Source organism: Carlito syrichta, unplaced genomic scaffold (assembly GCF_000164805.1).
Source record: "Carlito syrichta isolate Samal-C Ts95f unplaced genomic scaffold, Tarsius_syrichta-2.0.1 Scaffold305660, whole genome shotgun sequence".
Taxonomy (NCBI): Eukaryota; Metazoa; Chordata; class Mammalia; order Primates; family Tarsiidae; genus Carlito; species Carlito syrichta.
This window is the reverse complement of record NW_007249756.1, coordinates 1-11378: the sequence shown is the minus strand read 5'-3', so window position 1 is coordinate 11378 and position 11378 is coordinate 1.

Sequence of the window (11378 nt, the reverse complement as noted above, 5' to 3'; positions counted from 1 at the left end):
CGCCAAAAACACTACTTTCAGTTAATGAGTCTTGAGATAAGTGTAAAAGGAGTTTCACTTAAACTAAACATAATGCATACAAGGTTTACTTTGATTTCGGTTCCACATCACTTGTCTAATTAAAAAAGCCTTAAAATCACTAAGACAAAACTATAGATTGTACCTAGTGATAGTAGGAATATGAAGTCCATTAACTTGACCAAACAACAGTGGCTAGCATTTAAAGAATAACTATGAAAGTCACTTACTGTGAAAATACATACACTAATCTTTACTCTGAATAAACATATAAAGTGAACTAAACATAATGAAATAAAACTAACACAACTAAAATTATTATGGTTGCGTAATTGCTAATGAGCTTTTAAGTTTAGGATAATGGTGATTTGGCTATTTTTCCTTATGCTTGGCAACCTCCTGGAAAACATCTTTGTCTTAAGATAGGCACTTGAGCAATTATTATTATCTTTGAGGCACCAATTTTATCATTGTGTGAACTTAAACTTATGAACTTAAAACAATCTTCAAAGTAGCTATAAAACACTAAACTATAGCATTAAAACTTAATTAATGACTCAAAGTAAGAACCTTGTTAAACATAACCAGAGCCTAATAATTTTTGTCAACTCTCATACATATGTATATTGATCATATAAACTTGTATGATATTACATTTACCAATTACAATTAATATATGGATAAAACAATTATCATGTCTAGAATAGCACTGCCAGCAACTCTTTTCAAAAGAGTCCCAAATTACAGTCCTTGAAGTGCTTCAAGAAAGTTCCCAGGTGCACAGCTCTTCATGTAGCAGTTTTTCTCTTTTGGGCTTTTACGACCTTCAAACCTTTGTAATTGCCTTTCTTGTCCAGGTGTCTTTGTTACTTTTCTCTTATCCTGCAGTGTTTATTTCTAAAGAAAACTTAAAAGAAGCTTTTAATGACATTTCCCAGGCCCCCAAGGTTGCTTTCTGTATTTAGTTAATTATCATAAAAGTGTCTAATTAGTATATTATGAATTCAGTGAAAACCCACTCTATAAACGTTTACTTAAAATTTAACTATAGAATTAAGTAAAACCTTAATGATTAATCTTTATCCTAAGTCTATGAAGACAGTGTTATCAATCACCTACATAACTCCTAGATAAGTGTTAGAACTTATAATGAGTTCATAATGAACTTACTATAAACTTGTGCTTCTATAAAACCTTATGTCTAAACACTAAACTGCATAATTCTAAACCAAATAAGGAGTAAATATACTAATATCATTTTTTATTCAAGCAATATCTAATAACTTATAACCAAGTGAAAGAAAGCATTATTGATGTGCTTCAGACTTTAACCCTTGCATATGTTAGAAAAGGCCAAGCGGCATAGTGGGAAAATGGGAAAATGAACCATGACATTCTCAGGTTAGGTGTGAGTACTTCGCATAAACATGCCATTTTCTTCTTCCACAACTGCACAGAATTTCTTCAGCCATACCAAACAGCAAAGGTGGAAGACAGAAGGGCTTCGGCTTCCTGGGCTCACCCTGCGGCCCGGGGTCTTCAGTCCACCAGGACCCTGTCAATCAGGTGGACCTCCAAGGCCAGCTCCCAACACATTTCCTTAAGGTTTTCAAGTTTTTTTCCATACCAGTGTACATAGTAGTCTCTAATGATCTTTTGTATTTCTTCAGGGTCAGATGTGACTTCACTTTTGTGTTTCTGTTTGTATTTACTTGGGCTTTTGCTCTTTTTTCCTTGGTCAGTCTAGCTAAGGGACCATCGATTTTGTCTATCCTTTCAAAGAACCAGCTTTTTGTTTCATTGATTTTTTGTATTATCTTTTTGTCTTCTATGTCCTGGATTTGGGCTTTTATTTTGGTGATCTGGATTCTTCTGTTGAAGATAGGATTTTGGTGGTCTTGCTTTTCCAGCTTCCTAAGGTAACTTGTTAGGCTGTCAATTTTTGATCCTTCCATTTTCTTCATGTGCATTTGTAGAGATATGAATTCCCCTCTTACTACAACTTTCAAGGCATTCTGGAGATTTTGGTAAGATGTTCCTTCATTTTCATTTGTTTCCAGGTATCTTTTAATCTCTGTTTTGATTTCATCATTGACCCATGAGTTGTTTAGCATCATGCTATTTAGTACCCATGTCTTTGTGAGTTTGGGGGAAACTTGTTGGTGTTGATGTTTATTTTTATTCCACTGTGGTCAGAGAAGGTGCAGGACAAAATTTCGATCTTTTATGCTTGATTTATGACCAAGTGGTTGATCTTAGGGTACATTCCATGCAGTGATGAGTAGAATGTATATTCTGTGGTCGTTGGATGGAGTGTTCTGTAGGTATCAATTAAGTCCATTTGGTCAAGAGTCACACTGAGGTTCCGGAACTCCTGGCTGATTTTTTGTCCTGATGATCTGTCTAGGGTTGTGAGTTGGGTATTAAAGTCCCCAGCTATGATAGTGTTAGAGTCAATATCTTTTTTTTAGTTTTCCTAGAAGCTGCTTTATGAAAGTTGGCACTCCTATTTGGGGTATATATATGTTTAGGATAGATATTTCTTGTTGATGGAGTGAACCTTTTATCATTATGTGGTGGCCTTCTGTATCTTTTTAAATTTTTGATAGCTTAAATGGTATTTTGTCTGAAATTAGGATTGCAAATCTTCCTTTCTTTTGTGTTCCATTTGCTTGAAATTTTTTTCCCCATCCTCTTACTTTGAGTCTGTGAGTGTCCTTTCTAGTGAGATGGGTCTCTTGAAGGTAATATATTGTTGCCTGGTGATATTTTGTTCATTTTGCCATTCTATGTCTTTTCAGTGGTGCATTTAGTCCATTTACATTCAGGCTAATTATTAAAATGTGAGAGTTGATCCCTATCATAAGGTTCTTATAGAGTTGTTGTTTTTGTTCCTCTTTGTTTGTTGTCTTTCTTTTGGTTTTCGGGGTTGGTTCCTGTGTGTTTTACTCTTTTTCCTGTACTCTTGTGAAGAATGTTGTTGTTCTTTTTTCCTTTTCTTCTGTGTTTAGTACTTTCTTAAGTGTTTCTTTTAGAGGTGGTCTGGTGGCAGCGTGAGTTCTTAGGGATTGGATATATGGGAAAGATTTTAATTCTCCCTCATTGATGAAGCTTAACTTGGCTGCGTATGTTATTCTTGGTTGAAATTGTTTATCTTTTAGAACTTTGAAGATAGGGCTCCAAGCTCTCCTAGGCTTCAGGGTTTCTGTAGTTAAATCTGCTGCTATTCTAATTGGTCTTCCATGGTAGGTGATTTGGCCTTTTTCTCTTGCTGCCCTTAGAATTTTTCCTTTTATACCTACTTTATTTGGGCAAATTATTATGTCCTGGGAGTTGATCTTCTCATTTCTTGTCTTGCAGGGGTTTTCTGAATTTCTTGTGTTTGAATTTTTACATCACTGATGAGATGAGGGAAGTTTTATTCAATAATCTCACGGAATATTTGTTCCAAGATGACCTCTGTCTCTCTTTCTGTTTCAGGAAGTCCAATTACTCTTAGGTTTGGTCTCTTGAAGTAATCGCTCATCTCTTGAAGGTTTTGTTCTGTCTTTTTAAGCTTATTTTCTATGTTTTTGACAGTTTGATTTAGTTCTATATTTTGTTCTTCAAACTCTGAGATTCTTCTGCTTGGCTAATTCTGCTTTTCATGCTTATCAGTTTGTTATTTATTTCATTCACAATATTCTTTATTACTGTCATCTGTTATCAACTCCTTCCTAGTTTCTACTTTTCTCTCCTCAATTCTTTTTAATCTCTCCATTAATGTCTTGATATCTAGGTTTGTAGTTTGATACCAGTCATTCTGGGGGCTCTTCATTGTTTGCATTCCAAAGTCAGTTTTCTCAGTGTCTACCTTCCCAGGGGTCTGGGAGAGACCCATATTCTTCTTTTGGTTTTTCTTCATTTGTGCAGATTTTTCTCTCTCCCCCTTTCCTTCCCCTTCTTTAATTCTGTTTTTCAGGGAAGGTAGGGTTGCTTTTATTCTTTTATTCAATCTCCTGTTCTTCCTTATGAGGGTCCTCTGGCTTTGTTTACTTTTGAAACTGGACTGTGGGTTGAGGGCTGTACTTTTTGCAGTTTTGAGGTTCAATTGAGGGGGAAGCTGTGATTCAGTATCTACCTGCAGATCCCAGTACCCACCAACAGGTGTATGGGCACACTGGAACCCATTTCCCACTGCCTTAAAATCTGTCCATACAGTGGGGTTTAGATTTGCTTTTTGGAACGAAGGTGGTATGAGAAAGGAAAATAATGGAAGAAGGGGATGTCAAGAGCAAGTTAGAGAGAGAGAAGAGTCTGGGGGAAAACAGACATACATACCAACTGACGAATGAATAAGAGAAACAAGGCCAGAAAAGAGTGAAAAACAGACACACAAACAAAATTCCCTAAAGTATACCAGTAATCACACAAAGACAGTCCAATATAATCATGCCTTTTGATGCTTTTCCCCCCAACACAAACAGGTAGTCTAAATCAAAAAGCAAACAAAAGTGAGCAAAACAGTCAAAACAATAAAATCCAAAATCAAAATAAGAAACCAGACTAGCTCTGGAATCTTTCCTGAGTGTCTAGAGTCTCTTCAGTTCTGATTTCTAGCCTCTCCCCTTTGCTTTCATTGCAGGCAGATAGATTTACTCCAAGCTTGGGTTGGTTCCTTTGGCTTGCTGCCTGAGAGGTCTGCGACAGGCCTGAGTTACCAGTATCTGGTTCAGCATAGGGGAGGGCCTTTTGTCTCCTGTTTAGTGATGTTACCTTAGAAACCAAGGTGGAGGCTGCTTGTGGGTGGGCGGGGCAATACAAATCTCTGCCTGGAAAATGGCAGAGGTGGACACCTCCTCTTTTGCAGGTTCTTTCTCTCCACCCATCCTTTCTCCCCATTCCTCTGGGTCCGTGGGCGATCCAGTATGATGGGCTGTGGTGGTGTGTCTCCTGCGTCAGGTACTGGGGATCAGCGACACAGCTTGGCACTGGTTCTGGTGTGCCACCAGTGGACTGGGGTGGAAGAGGGAGCTGGGAATTCTCTCTTCTGGAGCTGAGAGCTCAGAGCAGCTGATCAGCACCTCCTTAAGATATAATGTTCCTTTACACAATCATGGGGTTCCACACTGGGTGCCTCAGCCAGAGCATGGACCTGAGCTTCAAAGGGTGGGTGGTGAGCAGTGACAATGACTTTGGGCCCTGCACAGGGCACTTCAGCCAGGAATGGAGCTGGTATTTCTGAGGGGTGGGTGCCTAGAGCCTCCCTGGGTGACGGCAGCTTGAAATAGGGCTGGGTGGGGGCCCAGAATCCAGGATGGGGAGCTGGAATTCTGAGGAGCAAGCGTCCACTCAGGAAGGGAGTTGGCAGTGGCTGAGTGCCGGGCACATCAGTGTAACCAGCAAGGGAACCCAGATCTCCACAAGGCGGTATCCAAGGGCTTCCACAGGTGGCAGCCAGTGACTTGGGGCTGGGTGAGATGTTGTAGCTGGAAAGGGAGCTAGGATCCCCACATAGCTGGGGTCTGGGGCCGCCTATGGTGGCAGCAGCAGCCGAGGGGCCGCAATAGCTAGGCTTGCGTGGGACTGAGGGTCTCCAGGCCTCGGACCAGTGCGCCTGGTGGTGGGTAGGGGGATGGGGGAAGGAAGGTAAAGTAAGAGTCTTTTGGGAACTCACTTTTGGAGAATCTCACAGTCCCACCAATGTCGTTGCCATCTTACCAGAACTCCAGTAGCTAAGATTTGTAGCCTGCTTTATCCATGCTTTTGAGTTCTTTATTCCGATCCTTTTAATAACTGCCTGAGCAGAGTAGGGAGTGTATGATGCCTCATTTTTTAAAATGTGGCTTGCCCAAGACCAGATTCATGAGTTTGTTTGTTTTCTGCCTACTGGTTGAGTCACTCTTCTCATATTTTTCACAGTATCTACCTTAGACCAGAACTCACTTCCTCCTTGACTCTAGTGCTGTTTCTGAAAAATATCTACCTCCTCAGACTCTGCCTATTTAGAGTTCAGCATATAGCTCCTCTGTTTTGGGCTAAACTATTGTACTCTGCCTGGGCCTACTTGGTTTTAGAATATCTTCTAGCCTTCCACTTATCTAGTGTGAGTATCCTCAGGTTCCTTTTAAAATTCTGGTCCAGATAGTCTTGAACCTTGAGGCTAACTCACCAGAGGGGCTTTAAAATAACCTGCTTTTTTGCAGGTTGAGGTATGCAACCTACCTCCCTGCCATAAAAATTAGCTGGTCATTATCTAAGTGGTATGTTAGGCCCTCTAGAAAGTTTTGCACATTTCCATAGTCAATATAATCCTACTCTTGAGATTTAAGGAATTTGGTAAAACATAGGGCTTCAGGGTATTAGATTACCTATGAGGATTCAGCTGATGTGACTTATACAGGTGTCTTAAGAAAGTCAATTTCCTAAAGAAAGTATATTCTCTCTTTTCTTTCAGCAGTCCTTTCCAGAACATTGACTAAGTCCCATTTTTAAAACAAAGAATATATATAGGGAGACTTATTTTTCCATAATTGAAATTGTCCAAAGCTTGAAAACAAATGAAAACACAAAGAGAATAAATTGGTTAGCTTTGATAATCCTGATGAGCAAGTTTATAAACTCTAACATTGAGGTATAGAGAATTTATGCTGTGTTCTATTTTGTTGTTTACTGGCTGACTGGCTAGGGCCCAGGCCCTGGAATAAACAGATAGAAGTCAAAGTCCTGCATGGAAATGCCTCCCAGGTAGAGAATGCAAACTAACTACCATTCCTTTCTTGCCAGCATAGTATGTTTTAACTCTTTATAGGACCACTCTATGTCCTCAGATAACCAGGAAACTACTGGCCTAGATACCACACATGGTTAAAATGACAGAGAGAGTAAAGTTAGAATATTTAGTAAAGACTTATTTAAAAATCTCCTAACATACTAAAGGAATTGCAGGTGACTATCTGAATTACAATAAATAGCTGTTGATTGAATTAATATATATGTTTCTCTTAAGCTAAAGGTAGTGAAAGAGAAGAATTTTTCAAATAGTAGGTTATAACCAGGGGCTATCCCAAGGGGACAGAATCTCAAGAACAAGTGTGTCAGGCTAGCAAAAATGACAATAGTTCTGTGGACTGGAGCAGAGAAATGCCACAAAGAAGATAATCCTAGAAACAGCATGAAAACAAACAAAAGGAGAAGAGCTAAAGAGTTAAGAGAATTGTGCATACTATCAAGATGATTCCATGATAAACCCTGTATTCTAGACCATGAATGTTGGCATCTGCTTCTCAGGAATTTTCTAATTCAGAAATGGAGTTGTAAATAAACTCACTATCTCACAACACCATTGGTTTCCACCAGAAAACTTCACTTTGACTAATCATAGATTTCTCTGTGGATCTTCATGCTCTTGAACTAGAGGTTCATTAGCAATCCACTGAACAATCTAGCATTCTCACTGTGAGTCAGTTAAATCCTTTCTGTTTCTGATCTATCCTTAAGGCTGAAGAAAGCCACCCAGGAACTTTTAAAATAGATTGGAAAATACACACTTGATAAAATCAGAAATATTCTAGAACCTCTATCTTTGACCTACTTGATTCTTCTTGCCTTTGTTGATTTCACACAGACACTATTTATTTTACAGACAGGCAAAATGTTCCTTTAATTTTTATTTCTTAGTCAAATGGTAAAGTGTTCTACACTTACTATATTGAAAGCAACTTGCTTATGTTTGATAGTTTCAATTTAGAAAAAGGAAAATTATGAATAAATATTTGTTTTTGCATATTACATCTGTTTCAATTTATAAAAGTATTAATTGATTGGTGGATGGAATGAAGAATGGATGCATAAGTTGAACAGATAGATTTGTACTGTATTACTATAACTACTGACTTATTACTATACTTATTGAAGAATATACTATACTTATTGAAGAATATTTATTATTGTCAAAGGTCACATATAAAAAGTATGCCAGGTCTATCAAGAATTATTTTGCTTGGAGAACAAATAGAGGAAAAGAATTTTCTCTCTGTTTGAAATCTAGCACATTCCATGAGTAAGATTCTGAATATGCTATATTATTTGTTTCATAAAAAGTGCCATGAATTTTCAGGAAGTCATCTTTCTTCAGCTATTAGAGGAATCAGGAAAACTTAAAGCAGCAAGTTTCCAAATTTAGGATTGTATAAGGCATAAACAAGAGCATATACATGAACAAAAACAAGAAGAAGGAAGGGAGAGTAGGGGGAGGAGAGAGAGGGAGGTGGGGGAGGAGGGGGAGGAGAAGAAGAAAAGAAAGAAAGAGGAGGAGGAAAAAATTAAAAAGAAATATCACAAAAAAGATGAGAAAGAAGGGAAGAAAAAGTGAAAGAAAGGACACGTAAATATAGAATGAGGATGAAACATTCAAAAATTGAAAAAAAACTAGAAATAAAAAAGAAAACTTTTAAAATAGAAAATATTGAAATTTTCCTTTTAAAAACATTTAGCTCTTGTTCACTAACTTCAACTTTCATTTTAAAAGCAAGTAAAAATACTTTCACTAATGCAAAAGGATCATTTCTGAAAAACAAATTGCTACACTTGTTCTTCTTTTTTTTTTTTGCATGCAAATAGCAACAACTTGGATTAACCTTATTTTATAAGTGGAAAAAAAACAAGAAAAATGTAAATTGCAGGAAAGTAGAAAATACTTTAAATATTAATAACAGCATATAATTGCCAGAACTATCTAGTAGTTAATGTCACAAATTGATATCTCTACAATTATGCGTATCAAGTAAAAGGTCAAAAGGACTGCATTCGTTTTGGGATAATTTATCACGGTGGGATGGTAGCTCATATCATTTCAAGCAGCCAGTGCTAAGCCTATCTACCTTCAAGTCTGCAAAGAGCTTGATCACATCAGGGCTGAGTACCACTACAAACTTAGCACAAAGTTTGAGAGACTAAGGAAACGTAGTGGTCTCTTCATCTGGCTCCACACTCAGCATCCCTGATAGAGGTCATCTAGCATTTACAATAACACTACCCAAGAGAAGAAACTCATTGGAACGCTTGTATTATTAGAAACACTTTTCAGATGTTGAACTGAAGCATGCCTTCCTATGACCATAATCCACGGGTTATGCTTGTATCCCTTGAAGCAAAACAAAATAAACCATTTTCCAAATTGTGTTTGAAACAATTATTATCCATTCATTATATCACTTCTTCAGATTAAGATTAATTCTTCTTAACATAACTTGACCACTCATTCTCAACATTTATTACAATTGTTCTACATTCCTTTGAGGGTGAAGCACAGATAAATAGAACTGATGACAAGATTGTCTGGCTGGGTAAGGGAGTCTGACTCTTCCCTCTTTAGATCTGAATGTGAAACTTCTATCAGGAGAGTTATACTTAGCATTATAGTTAGCTCCTATCAAAATCTCTTCCTTATCTTTTTTACATAAACATTTTATGTTGTCTTCCCCTAACCTCTTCATGTAAAATTTCTGTTATAGAATAAATATAGAAATTTATTCTTGTTATGTTCTATTGGTTTAGGGCCAGAGTTCAGCATTCTAAGATCTTACATGCTAGTATCAAATTCCTTTAGATCTTTGTTTTTGACATCTGAAATTTTTATAAATATTTTTTTCTGTATTTTCATTCAAGTTGTTTTTGATTATTTATAACTTCCCTTGTTGGAAAAAGAATGTGTGTATGGTTATACACCATGCAAAAGGATGTTTAAAATGGAATCAGATTAAAGGTTTTATAGTACAGTTAGTCAAAGATAAAGTTAGTAACCAGAAGTGGCTAGTATATGGTACTTCACAAAAACTAGAGTAGAGATGCAAATTTGGCTCTAATCTTCAACCTTTGCTGTCACAGTAGAATATATGCCTCAGAATTCATTGTCAATAGAACTATAAACTAAAAACACAGCTTTGCCAGGTTTTGAAGTCTGACAATAATTTTTCCCACATATTTCACATATCTGACAGCATGCCATTGGAGATCTTCATTTAGTATTACATCAATCTATTAATCACCATAATATATCCTATGAATATATAGTTGTCTTTAGAGACAGATTTTTTCATTTATTCATTAACAAGTATTTATTTATCATTTATTCATTAACAAGTATTTATTGAGCAGTCATGTTTTTGTCCCAAAACCTATGTCAGGTGCTAAATATGTACTCATTTTATTCATATGTAAATGAATAAATGGTCTTTATTCCTGCATAACAAATTATTTCAAAATTTGGTGTCATTAGACAACAAACTTTCTGAATTCATAGTTTCTGAGTTCGGGAGTTCAGAAATGGCTTACCTGGATGACTCTGGCTCAGGGTTTCTTATAAAGAGTACATCTAGAACATGAACTGGGACTGTCATCATCTGAAAGCTTAGCTGGGACTGAAGGAGCTACTTTTCTGATGATTCACTCAATGCCTGGCATGTTCATGCTGGCTTTTGGCTGGAGGCCTCAGCTCCTTGCCATGTAGGTTCTTCCGAAGAACCTCATTACATGGTAGTGGTCTCCCCTCTGGCAGATGATGCAAGAGTGAAAGCAAGCAGGAAGTCAAAGTGCCCTACATGACTTCATCTCCAAGGTCAAACACTCACTCCTGCTCCATTATTTCTATCCTTGTAAAGGAAACCACTAAGCCCTCACTCACAGTTTTACTTTCTGAAAGGAGTATGAAGAATTTTTAGACACATGTTTTAAACCTCTACAACGTATTTTATTTTGTTAGTTTCAGCAACATTTCAGAAATGTTTTTGAGTATGCTCACCTTAAAATTAACAGACAAAATACAGAGCTCAAAAATAAATTTTATTGCGTTTTGAAAAATTCGTTATTTGATTTCAAAACAATTTCATTAACTTGAAAAGTATCATTTTCTAGCTTGAAAACGTGAAATTTAAGTATAAAGAAATTTATTAAAGTCCTTCACTGGGATGTAAAAAGAGAATTAATATGGAATTACTTTGTAACCCAATTAAATGTATTTTTTTTAATTAATACAATTATAATTGAAGCCTTAAGTGAAAGTATTCTATATATTTCAGGGAATTGCAAGCAAACATTTTAAATGGATTTGTCAAAAACAAGATGAGATATTGACTGAGGCAGGCAGCTGCAGACGAGTAGATCAAAACCAGACTCAATGGGCATGGGGCAGAAAGTTAGCCTTGACAGTGGCAGAAGTCAGTTGTAATATGGATTAGGGAGGCTGGCATTGGAGGTAATTAGAGTTGGACAATGTGTATATAAGACACAGAGTATCTCAGGGTCAGGAAAGTCATGAAACCCCAATTTTTTTTTTCATTAATCAGTATTTTTTATTATGGTTTTGTGGGGTACAGTTAAGG